The 15,056-nt window shown below is 36.8% G+C and overlaps 1 pseudogene across 1 annotated transcript; it reads right to left on the reverse strand.

Moving 5' to 3' along the window:
• Positions 1–1,149: 1,149 nt before the first annotated feature.
• Positions 1,150–9,111, reverse strand: LOC125202450 (wall-associated receptor kinase-like 8; annotated as a pseudogene). Its single transcript, XR_016135553.1, has 5 exons — positions 8,214–9,111; positions 5,089–5,707; positions 3,767–4,129; positions 3,080–3,232; positions 1,150–2,529 (listed from the first exon to the last, which is right to left on the reverse strand). The product of XR_016135553.1 is annotated as a wall-associated receptor kinase-like 8 (transcript).
• Between the last annotated feature and the right edge of the window lie 5,945 nt (positions 9,112–15,056).

A 15,056-nucleotide genomic window follows, 5' to 3' on the forward strand; every position in this document is an offset into this window, starting at 1 on the left:
CACTCAAAGAACCATGGAAGATCACCAACAGATGGCCGGAAGATCGCCGGAGAAGAAGAGAGAGTATGAGAGAGAAGCTATGAAGAGAGAGAGAGAGAGATTAGAGAGTCAGTAATGAGAACGGCGCATAACCTTCTCACATAACAAACACAGCCCTACATCCAACGGCTGGAAGGCATCATCCGAGTGAAAGGGGGCACGTGGCAGCATCTGGTGAGAGAGGGTAAGTAATTGGGCTCAGCCCAATTAATAACATCCGGGCTTAACAAATAACACAGCCCAAATAAGAGTCTACTCTAAATATCCAACACAGACGAAATTAAAAGACCTTATTTAACACAAAATTGAAATGGCTCAATGCTAGTGAAGCACTTGGATTTGTTGTGGGCTTAGGAATATTGACCTAAAAATGTATTTTTTAGAAATTTGAAAAGAACTACCTAAAGAATATTATTTCCAAAAATATACACAATCATTTATAGGCTGAAAATGGCCTAAAACGAATTTGGGCTGAGAAGCTCATTGAAAATCCACCAGGAGCATTGTTTGTACCATGTGACTTTTTCTCAACCATGAGAATACTCCATCTACTCAGAATCCCTTTCAGGCAAATTATCGAATAGTTTGACTACGCCAATGAAACACCTACATTTTACATATAAATGTTCGAGCGTATTCTTGATGTAGGGATGGAAACAGAGTGTACCACCATTGTTGAAATTTGAGCTAAATTGTATTTCAGAGAAGAAGAATTTGACCGATTTATCACATGTTCATGAAACGCCGGAACGATTTTCTTTAAGACGTAATTATATAAATGTGAATAAAATCAACTGAACATACATATTTTAAAATAATTTATGCACCCCATTTTGCATATTTACTACTCCAACTTCACTAGTCATATTTTAAGTCTTAAACATGGATATTTATTATTTATATTTTATACATTCGTAACCTTACAAATCCATTATTTGGGATAAGTGAATTCTTTTCGATTCTAAGTACTTAAATATAACTACACATTTCGGCACAAAGTTTAAGAAAGAGATATTTAATGTGTTAAGTGATAATATAATAAAGTAAGAGAAAGAAAAAAGTGCGAGAATACTATAGAAATATAAATACTATTGATAAGAAAGTAAGAGGTGAGAAAAAATATTAACTACAGTACCACATATACAAATAATCAAAGAGTTTAATGGTCACTAAAAATAGAAGATAAAATAACATACCAACTAAGAAGTCATGTAGTACTACACACAACACATAAAAAAGCATGCATGGGATCTTTCCTTAGTGCAACAATAATAATAAGAAAGAAATGAAGCCATAACCCTTTAGTCTTTAGGCATCAAGGGATGTGCATCTGATGATGATGTGGCAATACCATGATCATTGCTTGTCCATGAATACTCAATGTCTGAAAACTCCATGTCCTTTGCTTCAGACTCTATTGCTTCTTTATCGAGTTTCAAATCAACGACCGGATGTATTTGAGACATTACTAAACTTTCCAATTCCGTAGCCACTTCTTTCATAGTTGGTCGCATTTGCCCCTTAACATTCAAGCATCTTCTCGCAAGCCTTGCAACTGCACTAACCTCGTCTTTTCCACCTTCCTCCAAAACCTTTGCATCTAAAATGGCGTCAAGGTTGTCCGCTCCTATATACGCAAGAAAATGCGAAGCCAGGTTTCTTCCCACCTCGGTTCTCTCCATTGATATCGGACGTTGCCCTGTCAGAAGTTCGAGAAGCACTACTCCAAAACTGTATACATCGCTCTTTTCTGTATACTGGCTTGTTTGGTAATACTCTGGGTCTAAATACCCAAACGTCCCTTTCACCACCGTGGTTAGATGAGTCTGTTCCACTTCAACAAGTTTGGAAATTCCGAAATCCGACACTTTGACAACATACTTTTCATCCAAAAGAATATTAGTGGACTTTATGTCTCTGTGATAGATAGGTACAGAACACGCAAAGTGTAAGTACGCCAGTGCCCCGGCTACATCTGTTGCGATTTTCAACCGCATGTTCCATGTGAGTGGGAATTCGGGTTTTGGATCATGAATGGAATTGAAAAGAGTCCCATTTGGTAAGAACTCATAGACAAGAAGAGGATCCTGAGTCGCGAGACAACACCCTAACAATTTGACCACATTCTTGTGATTGATCTGCGACAGTATCACGACCTCATTGATGAACTGCTCAAGTTGGTTCTCATCAACTTGTTTAATTTCTTGATTGCCACGATTGTGCCATCGGATAACATGCCTTTGTAGACAATGCCTTGCCCTCCTCGTCCACAGATTCGGCTCTTATTGAAGTGATCGGTGGCTTTCTCCAACTCTTTTGCACTGAAAAGTTTGGTTTTTCCAAATGTTCCCTCACCTGTTTGTTGTTGAAGAAGAAGAAGGTGTTTGAAGAGATCTTCTTTGCGCTTTCTATTTTTCCTCTTCTCAACCACCTTTCGCAACCAAAAACATAGTAAAAGAAGTAGTACAAGTCCCAACGCAGAAACTAAACCTGTGACCATGGATATCAGCACAAGGTTAAACAAATGGGAACCACACTAAAATGAGGACTTATCAGGTTGGTGATTCATTAAAATCAGTTTAGGGTTGGTAAGTATTCCCGCCTGTCACCCGGGTAACCCGCGTTCGATCCCTGGCAACAGTGCCATTTGAAAGGAAGGATTTTGCACGCATGTTCTCCTATTCAACAATATTTATACTTTCCCACTTTCCAAAATTATTACTACCTCCGTCCCCCAAAATTTGCCTACACTTTGACCCGATACGGGTTTTAAGAAATGTAATGGAAAGTGAGTTGAAAAAGTTGGTGGGATGTGGGTCCTACTTTTAAAGTATTAGTTTTATAATAAAATGTGAGTAAGAATGAGTTAGTGGAATATGAGGTCCACTACCAAAAATGGTAAAAGTGAAGTGTATCAAATTTTCAGGGACGGACCGAAATAGTAAACTGTATCAAATTTTCAGGGACATAGTAATTAGTATGTGGTAAGTCATCTTGAATGAAATAAACTAAAAAAGAAAAGTGAATATCGAGGGTGTACCTATTAGGACAAATTTGATTGAGCTTGTGCACGCACTTCCACCCTTCTTTCCGTCACCATTATATCCACTATCACACGTACAACTAAAAGAGCCGGGAATATTCTTGCATTGCGCATGTGGAGCACATGGATTATCATCACATTCATTTATATCTGCACCACAATGCTAGTCACTAGTAGTCTATAGTCATTTGAAACAAGAGCGCACACATATTTTCTTGCATTGAAATGATCTTTAATGACGTAAGACTTGCAAAACATCATTTATAAGATTGCTTTAAATAGCACAAAGCCTAGCCTGGGCTGGATAGGACAGAGTCTAGATATATAGAAAAGTCTAGCCTAGCATGATCCACATTACCCATGGGCTTGAGGCTCAGCCGGACATCAACTCGATCAGGCCTCAACTGGGTTCAAGATGGGCCGGCTGGCCTACTTGATAAGTGTAAACTTTGGCCCAAACCAAGCATCCGTTAGTTGTTAATTTTGTGGTAAAATTAGAACAAATTGAAAACTTTTATTATTCTAAACGGGTTGTAATTATATCAAGCTAGAAATTTCCAATCCCCTCTAATTTCGGAAGGGATCCACTTGTCCACTTTATAGTGGTATATTAGGAAATGTAGTATGAATTGTATTAGGTGATCCTCTCCGATCTAATTTTAGTAGGCTATACATAATACTAACCTGTGCAGCCTTGGTAGAGGTATGGATTGCCCATATATCCTTGCGAGCAGTTGCAAAGATATCCGCTCGTCTCAGCACCAAAATCAACACAATGAGAGTTAGCTTGACATGCATAAGTCGAGTTCAGGCGTGCTTGAGAGCAATTCTGGTTGCCGATCCTCCAGTCCAGACTAACCACCTGCAGCCCTTGATTTTTTTCGAAGAACGCTCCGGAGCGTTGTTGCAGGATGCTGAGATTATACTCGTGGGCAGGTTTGCTGGTGATTCCCTTTTCCTTCACAAAGGCATAGCTACAAGGGAAAAACCTCGTACGATTCATGGTTTTAGTTAAGTCGGATATACGGGTACCAAGGAACCAGGTACCTATGATGCAACACCTTTAGTCAGGGGCGGATACAAATGTTTTTTAAAAGGTCCGTATTTTTGAATTTTGAATTTAAAATATTGAAACGGAAATTTCTAATAAAATGCGAATAGAGTCGGTTAGTGGAATGCGGAGTCTACTTGCGTAAAAACGAAAATAGAACATTTATTAACGGATAGACGAAAAAGGAAAAATGTACAAATAAGGAGATTAAGATTTAAGAGAAACAACAAAGTATGCAAGAAAAGATATACTCCATCCGTCCAAAAAAAAATAGAGCACAATTACCATTTTTGGCCATCCACAGAAAATAGAGCACATCATTTATGGAAAGTTTTCAACAAATAATAACCCTACACATCATTCCACTTACTTTTTCTCTTTCTCTCTTACTTTTTTCCCTTCTCTCTTACTTTACCAATTCTACATTAAAACCCGTGTCATACACAAATTGCTCTATTTTTTGTGGACGGAGGGAGTATTAGATGTGTTTTTTTTCTAATAGAAGAAATGACTCAAGTAACATACGAGTGTTATGAAATCTAATACTCCGTACGACTAACACTGCAAAAAAACTCACTGTTTACGGATAATATACTGAGTGTTATGAAATTTAGTACTCCGTACGACTAAAACTACAAAAAATTACGTCAGTAAACATTAAAATTTATTCATTTAACAGATTAGTGATAGACTAAGTTTTGACAGATCCGTCAATAATGACCTTGTCAGTAAAAAACTTTAGTGACGGATTTTACTGTCACTAAAGTTACTAATTCACCTAATGACAGAAAACATAGGTGGTTGCTTCACATTAGTGACGGAGCAATCTGTCAAATATTAGTGACTGGTGTTTTTTAGTCATTTATCCGGCACTATTATTGAGTTATCATTCGTCGTCACTAATTTCGTCACTATTCAGCGCTTTTTTGTAGTGTAATTTGGGACGGATATGTACCTTTGGGAATGGGTACTCGGCAACAGCCCTCGCCAACGGCATTGCTGTTGCCGTTGTTTGGGCAAACACCCACACTAGAGCTATTATCTGAACAGAAGCCTACGCAGGCATCGCGGTATTCTGGGCTCCGGTATTCTTGGCCTCGATATGTACCCGCTGCCCCAAAATCATCGCAGCCGATGACAGTCAACCAGTTGTTTTCCGACAACGTATATTGGGTCTCAAACAAATCAATGACAGTCCTTTCCCTCCACGTTTCGTTGCCTGAAGTTAGATTATAGCAAACTCCGGAAATCAGGTAGGGGTACCGGATCCAGATCCGTGTCGGGTCATCACTTCTTATCTCAACCACTTCTAAATTATATTTGCTGATGTTGAGATAAGGTTTTGGAGGGGTGGTGGAGGTGTTGCAAGTGATGTTAAACGATGACCCGAGCGAGCAACCCGACCCGACTCCGAACGGATATGGAATTGTTACATTCCCACATCGAGCAGGGCAATTTGGTTTTTGGTATGGGCTAGGAGATGAAGGTAGTGGACCAAGAGCAAAGAAGAAGAAAATCAAGTGGAGAAGAGAAATCATTTGAATTATTTGAATTGCTTTGTCATGATAAGTATGCTAATTCCTTTGTATTTAAAGTAAGAACCATATAAATTCCGTTTAGTCTGCATGATTATAATAGTCAAGAAACAACATCTATCATCCGCACAAGTGATAAATCTAAGTTAAAAATATGAGTCTTGTTTTTATATTTTAATTTTAAAATAAATTATAAGTATAATGATAGGGTTTATTTACGTTTTGTAACAAAAATGAAATGAGACTCATGCGTAGCAGTGGGCGAACAAAAAAATGCCAAAAAAAAACTCTTATTGTTGAACGTATGGAGTAATTTGTATCAGATATTATCTTTATATTGACCATGCAAATTTCTTTATATTAATATATGCAGTTAAGATTCTGTTAGAGTACTCATAAAATTACATTTAGTTTGATATATAATTCGTGTAAAAATAATTTAAATTGAGAAAATTATAAAAAATTTAATTTATTTTAGGTGAGAAAATGATTTCGTGATTTGAGAAACAATTGACAAAAAATGAATTAAAATAATGAATTTTTTATTAAAATGATTATAATATCAATTTTGATTAAAAAAAAAATTGGATAAGATTATCACGTGGCATTATTTTTGTAATCTGATATTTAGTTATTATTATCTAAGACGTGATTTTCAAATTATCATAATTCATACACCTATATATATAAACAATACTACGAGGTCAACTTAATTATATTTAACTAATAAATATTGAAATAATTATAATTAGATAGTTCATCATTTAAAGTATATTAATATAAATTCATATACCTCAAAGCAGAAATGTGGTATGTTGACCCATATATGTTTAACTAATTGAAGTCCACGCAAGCAGACAAACGATACATATCAAAGATGTATTTAGGAATTTGGTATCTTCGATTGCTTTTAAATTTCAAAACGTGTGGGGCAAAGAGTCGATAATTGGAGTGAACACGTAGATATAATTCCAAAATGTGTCCTATTTTATGAAAAATCAATAACGACTATATGTTGGTATATATGTCCAGTTGTAGCGACTTTTCAATGATAACTATTTACTACTATATTTAGAGCCATAAACTAATCTTTCTTCTATTTTTAATTTCATTTGGATGGAAATATCCCCTATTATCTTTTATCACTTTGTCTTCTATTAATTCCCAAAAAACATTAATTGGGATGTTTTGTGTGAGAGTGTCACGGACTCAATTCCCACATCGGTTGTGAGAACAACTGTGTGGAATATATAGGCTAAATGAGCTCTCTCATCTAATAGATCAGTCTTTTGGGATGATTCTCCCATTTGGTTTGTAACAGAGAGCTACGGACAGAAAATCGTGCTTAACAATTGTGCTCAAGTTTGGTTCGTCTACTTGTCGGTCGAAAATCGTGCTTAACTTTTGCCGGATGAATTTTCTATTATAATTTGAAGAGAGTAATTACTTTTTGAAATATATTAAATCCGTCTCAATATAAGCTGGTTTTCCTTTTTTGGATGTATAACTCAATATGACCCACTTAAAAAAGACCTTATTTGTTGTGGGCTAATTTTAATTTTAAAAGAACTAAAAAACCTAAATAATAATAATTCCAAATATAAAAAAAAAACATCAATGGGCTGAAAAAGGCCTGAAACGAATCTGGGCTTAGGAATCATAGACCTAAAGGCTAAAACCCGAATTCTAATTTGAAAAGAACTAAAATCTTAATAATAATAATTCCAAAAATAAAACAAAATCATTAATGGGCTGAAAAAGGCCTAAAACAAATTTGGGCTCAGAAGCCCCTAGAATATTCCACCGGGGACTTTTTTGTACCATGTGACTTCATCTCACCCAAAAAGGAATGCTCCAACTACTCAGAATCTCTTTGAGGCTAATTATCGAACGGTTTGACTGCACCGCCAAAAAACCTTACATTTTAATATAAATGCAGTAGCGTATTAATGATGCAAAGATGAAAACGGAGAGCACCAGCATTGTTCAAATTTGAGCTAAATTGCATCAGAGAAGAAGAATTTGACTGATTTATCACATGTTCGATGAAATGCCTGACTGTTTTTCTCTAAGGCGTTATTATATAAAAATGTGGATAAAATCACCTGATGTACATTATTAAAGAATAATTTACGCACCCCTGTTTTGCATATTTACTCCAACTTCACAAATTATATTTTATCTCTTAAACATGAATATTTATTATTTACTCCTGTCATCCAGTAGTGGCTCAGTTTTCAATTTTGGTCCATCACAAATTCATTATCTCATTTCATTTTTACCAATTTTGGTAATGGATACCATATTCCATTAACCCAATCTCACTCACATTTTATTATAAATCTCAACTAAGAAGTCTTGTAGTAGTACTACACACAACACATAAAAAAGCATGCATGAGATGTTTTCTTAGTGCATACCCCTTTAGTCTTTAGACATCAAGGGATGTGCATCTGATGATGATGTTGCAATACCATGATCATGGCTTGTCCATGAGTACTCAATGTCTGAAAACTCCATGTTCTTTGCTTCAGAGTTCAGACACAATTGCTTCTTCTTCGAGCTCCATATCATTGGCTGGATGTGTTTGGGACATCACTAAACTTTCCAGTTCGGTAGCCACTTCTTTCATAGTTGGTCACATTTGCCCCCTAACATTCAAGCATCTTTGTGCAAGCCTTGCAACTGCTATGACCTCTTCTTTTCCACCTTCCTCCGAAACATGGGTGTCTAAAATGGCGTCAAGGTTGTCTGCTCCTATATATGCAAGAAAATGAGAAGCCAAGTTTCTTTCCACCTCTGATCTCTCCATTGATATCGGTCGTTGCCCTGTCAGGAGTTTAGGAAGAACTACTCCAAAGCTGTAAACATCGCTCTTTTCAGTGTACTGACTTGTTTGGTAATACTCTGGATCTAAATAACCAAACGTCCCTTTCACCAGTGTAGTTAGATGAGTTTGGTCCACTTCAACAAGTTTGGAAATTCCAAAATCCGACACTTTGACAACATACTTTTCATCAAGAAGAATATTAGTTGACTTGATGTCTCTGTGATAGATAGGTACAGAGGATGCAAAGTGTAAGTACGCCAGTGCCCTGGCAATTTTTAACCGCATGTTCCATGTTAGCGGAAATTCGGGCTTGGGATCATGAATGAAATCGAAAAGCGTCCCATTCGGTAAGAACTCGTACACAAGAAGAGGGTCCTGAGTCGCGAGACAACACCCTAACAGTTTGACCACGTTCTTGTGATTGATCTGCGACACTATCACGACCTCATTGATGAACTGCTCAAGTTGGTCCTGATCAACTTTGTTTAGCTTCTTGATCGCCACGATTTTGCCATCGGATAACATGCCTTTGTATACGATGCCTTGGCCTCCTCGTCCACAGATGCGGCTCTTGTTGAAGTGATCGGTGGCTTTCTCCAATTCGCTTGCAGTGAAAAGTTTGGTTTTGCCAAAGTTTCTCTCACCTGTTTGTTGATGTTGGAGAAGAAGGTGTCTGAAGAGATCTTCTTTAAGTTTTTTACCTTATGCAACCAAAAACATATTAAAAGAAGTAGTACAAGTCCCAATGAAGTACCTAAACCTGTATGAAAAAGTTAGAAAATAAATTAATACTCCATCTGTATGTAAAAATAGGTCATTTAGGGTTGTTACGGGTTTGAATGCTTAATTGGTAAAATAGAAAGAAGAAGAAGATGTAGTTCAAATTGTATAGTGGATGGTGGGGCCCATAATGATAAAGTAAAAGAGAATGAGAAAAAAATTGACATAAATGGGTATGGACCATTTCCATGGGACGGACGGAAAAGAAAATATGACCCATTAATGTGGGACGGAGGGAGCATATAATCGGTATAAATAAATGTCTCATTTTCCATTTTTCGTATTCTTCCAATAAATGTCCCATTTTCCATTTTTCGTATTCTTCCAATAAATGTCTCAGTTCACTTTTTCTATTTTGGACAAGTCGTCCGCAAATTCCATTCACTCACTCTACTCACATTTTATTATAAAGTCAATATATAAAAATAGTTGTATGATACACATTTTAGTACTCCCTCCGTTCCTTGTTAATAGAGGCGTTTCTTCGCGCCATAGAGATTAAGAATAGTGTGTTAATTGGATGGTGAATAAAGTAAAAGACAAGAAAGAATAAAATTAGAGAGATAGTTACTTTTGCTAAAAATAGAAATGACTCAATTATCTTGGAACTCCCCAAAATAAAAAAATGACTCAACTATCATGGAACGGGGGAGTAACTTTTTCTATCACTTTCTTTTACAAAATCAAATAATTTCTTAAAATCCTATCAAGTAAATTAAAAAAGAGAAAATTTATTGACGAACGGATAGAATACCTATTAAGACAATCTTGATGGCGTTGGACAATGGCAGCATTGTGCAACCATTTCCCCTCAACTTTCCATCACCAACATATCCACTTGCACATTTACAGCTGTAAGAAACAAGAATATTCTTGCAGAGAGCATGTAGAGCACATGGATCATCATCACATTCATTAATATCTGCACCACAAGATTCTTTGTCATTTGAAACAAGAGCACAAAGATAAATAAATAAGACTTTTATTAAAAGATCAAATAGTATAACTTAACATTTTTTGTATATGGATGAGACTGTGTTTAAATGTAAATAAATTTAAGGAAATCGAATAAAGCTTTCCTTTGAAAAGAATATAGTAGTATTTTCAATACCAGTAAGACTTCAAACAAACTTTGTTTCATCGATCTAAATAATTATTTCTAGTTTTAATAGAAATTTTATTTGATTTAATAAAAAGTATTATGAAAATGTATTTGAGAATTGTGAAACAGAAAACAGACTTGTGGAACGGATTGGAGTATTATTTTGATAATGGACCCACACTTTAGTAACTCATCACACTCACGTTATATTTAAAATCTAGTAATATTTTTTCTGTTTCTTAAAAATATGAATGTTTAAAATTACATGACTTTAAAGCAAAATATGTAAAATAAAGAGATCAAAAAGAAAAAGGGTGTTAGATGAAAATAGGCCCCTTGCATTAAAGAGAAAGAAATTTCCTAAAATGAAAATTTTCTATTTTTCAAGAGATGGACCAAAAAGGAAAGAGTTTACTCCCTCTTGTCCCCATTAAATGTTCCGTATTTTCTTATTTGTACGGTCCCCGATAAATGTCTCATTTTACTTTTACTATTTTTAGTAAATGGATCTCACTTTCTACTAACTCATTCACTCACAATTTATTATAAAACAAATATATAAAAGCAGGAATACACCATACCAACTTTTTCCATCTACTTTTCTCACAAAGTTAAATAATTTCTTAAAAAGTAGGACCTATACTCCACAAACTTTTTCCACTACTCCTACATTCTTAAAACCTAAGCCGAGTCAACCGGTGCCAATTAATCATAGATGGGGGGATTACTATAAAGTGAATCGACGGGGATGCAAAAATACTCTTTGTGCCTCACGTCGTGTTTAGCGGGTTAAATGGAATTAAGAGAGAAATAAAATACAAGGAAATGACTTAAGTAACTTTGAATAGAGGGAGTATTAGTTTAGCAAGAGCTTGAGCCAAAAAAAATTGAATGATCACCTTTGGCGATGGATACCCGACAACCGCCATTGCCGACGTTATTTCTGTCGCCATTGTTCGGGCAAACGCCGACATCAGAGATATTACCTGAACAGAAAGCTTGACAGGCATCGGGGTAAAAGTAGTTTCCCCGAGATGTAATCGCGTTTCCGAAGTCTTTGCAGCCGATGGTGATCAGCCAGTTGTTTTCTGTTGGATATTTTTTGGATGGACTCTTATTTGGGCTATGTTATTTGTTAAGCCCGGATGTTTTTTATTGGGCTGAGCCTAATGACTCACCTTCTATCACCAGATGCTGCCACGTGCCCTCCCTCTTGGATCTAGCTTTGCAGCCGTTGGATGCAGGGTTGATGGTGTTAAGTGAGAGATGGCTTTGCGCCGTTTCACTCACTGTTCTCTCATCTCTCTCTCTACTATTGTGACTCAGAGTGGCCATCTCTTGGTGATCTTCCATGGTTTGTTGAGTGGTAGATCTGTTGTGAGTGCTGGTGTGAGGCAATCTCTTCGATTGCTTGTTACTGGAGTGGAACTAGGGTTTGTGAGAACTCGAAGGCCGTGTGTGGAGATTTGTTCGGTGGAACTTGATCTGGTGCGAGGGGTTTCTCTGGTGCGAGGGGTTTCTCTGGTGGAGGTATTGGTGGTCTGAGGGTTAACTCTATCCAATCCATTGGTGCTCCATTGGGTCTTGTTCTGGAAGAATAGATCTGTGTTGTTGTGGCGGGTTCTGAGCCAAGATACTTTGATCTTTTGTTCTTGTTCTCTGTTATCGGTTGGTTTCTTGTGTTTAGATCCGAGAGGATCTTTCCTAGTGTTACTAACTTGTGTATTGAGTGTGCAGGTTGAAGCGATTACTAGTGAGGCTAAGTTGATAGCTTCAAGACCTTGTAATAGTTAGAACTAGATTCTTTGTAATCATAGTTTCTATTACTTGTGTAATATCAGCCGCGTGGGTGAGAGTTTGGCTGCAAGAACAAAGAGGTCTCGGTAATTAGTGAATCTAAACTAATCTGATCCCTACAGTGGTATCAGAACGGGGGGATTAGTCTAGCACGCCGAGTCGCTTAAGGAGGTGGGCAAGTGGAATCCTCCTTCGAGAGGGGATTCACTCTGGTAAATTGGCTATATCCTTCTTGTTTTATGTTTTCTGTTTAGTGCCAAATATAGGCTTGGGCTTTTGTTTCTGGTAGACAGTCTCTGGCAAGGACTTAAGACTTCTGTGCTTTCTTTTCTTTGTGTTGCTTCCGCTGGTTCTTGTGCTCTGTGATCTTGTGATCTCAATTTACTTGACCACCAAGCATCTTATACTGCCCAAGTGACCCCCTGCGCCCTCCAGTAGTGAGTGATTGCGAGCTGGGATAGCCTTGGCCAGTTTTGCTCGTGACCGTCAAGGATTTGAGTTCCTTTCTGTTGTGTGAAAGCTCTTGGTCTGTTTTTGTGTTGCTGTGTATGTCTCTGTGCTTTCAGGTGTGTAAGGCTGTGTGTTTCTGTCTTGCTTCCTGTGTTCTTGCAAAAATTCTTGCTAAAATGGCTCAACCTGTAGGTTTGGTTCCTTATAATGGTAAAAATGATTTTGATATTTGGAAACAGAAAATGAAATGTGTTTTGATTCAACAAAAGGTGTTCAAAGTTGTTGATGGTACTTTACCTGAGGATACCGCACAGGATAGAATTGATGAGATGAATGATCTGGCTAGGGCTACTATTGTGTTAAATCTATCTGATTCTGTGATTAGGAAAGTTGATCATGAGGAATCTGCTGCTGAAATTTGGAAATTACTTGATACTCTGTATACTGAAACCTCTATGTCTTCCAGAATGTATTTGCTTGAAAAATTGTTCAAATTTAAGCTTGATTGTAATGCCCCGCTTTTTCGAACCCTAATTTTTGTGACGTGAAATTTTTTGCATTAAATGCTTTTAATGCTATGATATATGTGAAATTAAATGATGAGTGATTTATTGCAATGTTCTTTGTGACCTAATTGCGATATGGAGTTGAGTTTGAGTTGAATAGTCAAACTTGTTGAATATGTGACGTGGCTATGGAATATTCAATATTGTGGAAAATATGACGTGGCCGTGGAATGGTCAAAGTCAGTGGAAAATGTGAAGTGGAGGTGAAATTCGAATATATGAATATTTTTTGTGGGGTGATATAATATTGTGGTGAATTATTTTCCTAAGGGATGAGTGAGAATTTAATAGGAGCATTATTTAATTATGTGGAATTTTCGGCCCCTATATTATCTCTAGGGGGATTTTCGAAAATCCCTTGTTATATGGGAGAAGGGATTATTTTTATTATATTATTTGATCCCTTATTTATTCTCTTCCATAAATAAATTCAAATATCCTAGCATATCTTGCCAAATCTAAGAAGATCTTACCATATCCTAATTTAAATCGGATTTTTTTTAAATCCCTTTTGAAGAGTTCAAACTACACGCCACTTTCCATATATTTTGGGGAGATTTTTATTATTTTCTTGCTCCATGATATTTTATCCTACTCCGTAAAATATCAAATTAAATCATATGCTAACAAATAGCATAGAAATTCGAAATTCCCTATTATTCCTCTTCAAATTTTCGGCCTCTTCAACAAACAAATCTACTCCAAATCTTTTATTATTTAATTGTCGGATTATATCTTAACCTCTATAAATAGGAGAGAAATCCTAAACCCTAGCACTACAGAAAAATCGCCCCCCCTCTACTTCACGTCGTTCTCTCCCCTCTCCCCACTCTCTCAAATTCTTCTTCTACTTTCTCCATTAATTCTTCATCTTTTGGAGAAGAATTGAAGTTGCAATTCAAGATTTTGTTGAAGAATCAAGATCCTACTTGTTTCCTACCGATTGTTTAATTGAAAATGTACTTTTATTTTGATCTTTTCTTCCTCTACCGATCAATCGGTGTTCTCGAGTCCACATGCATTTAGATTGAGTGAAGGGAAAATTAATCGATGAATTTGGATGCATGTGTGTGTGTGACCGTGTGAGTGTGTGTGCACGCCTCGCGTGCACATGTGTTGTGCGTGTGAGCGTGTGTTGTGTGTGGGAAACACTCATGCGTAGCACGATTTGATGATAAATCTGGAGTTGTTGTGTGAATAAAAACGATATGATAATCGTACTTTGATTTTGAATGGTGATATTGAAAATAATCGATGGAAAAAGGGAAACGTGAGAACATGCATGATTTTGATCCATGATTGAGACTTATTTGAAATATATGAACTAAATGTGATAGCTCGCGTTCCCGGTGTGATAACAAGAAGAAGTACGTTTTTGAAATCGAAGGAAATCGAGGTGGGCTTTATTCTTAACTCTCTCTTATGTTGCAAATTATGATAGTGGAACAATAAGGGTGGATTAAACTGTTATGCCATGCCTATGTTTATTTTTGGATATTGCGTGTGCCTGATGCCTAGATTGCGAGTGCGCTCCATTAGGCTATAGGGCTATATAAACAAATTCGGGTCTGAGTAGGGCCGCAAACCCTATCAGGCTAGTGTACACGGGAGATCGGGAGCCGTCCTTGCTAGTCGGCCGGTCTCGTGGGCGAAAGTGTGGCCACACTTCGTCGCACCATATGAATTGTGATTGATGAGAAAATGGGAGGTATTGTTTGACTGGCCAGTCCATGATATATTTTGTGATACTCGATACTTATCTTTAAATAAATGCAAAAACTCGAGTTCACTATGGTAAGGGTGGCATAACTATAAAACGTTTTGGCATGAGTCCACTGAGTATGTTTAAAATACTCAGCCCTG

This window comes from Salvia hispanica, chromosome 2 (genome assembly GCF_029641045.1).
Source record: "Salvia hispanica isolate PSC_SH4W2 chromosome 2, Shi_PSC_v1, whole genome shotgun sequence".
Taxonomy (NCBI): Eukaryota; Viridiplantae; Streptophyta; class Magnoliopsida; order Lamiales; family Lamiaceae; genus Salvia; species Salvia hispanica.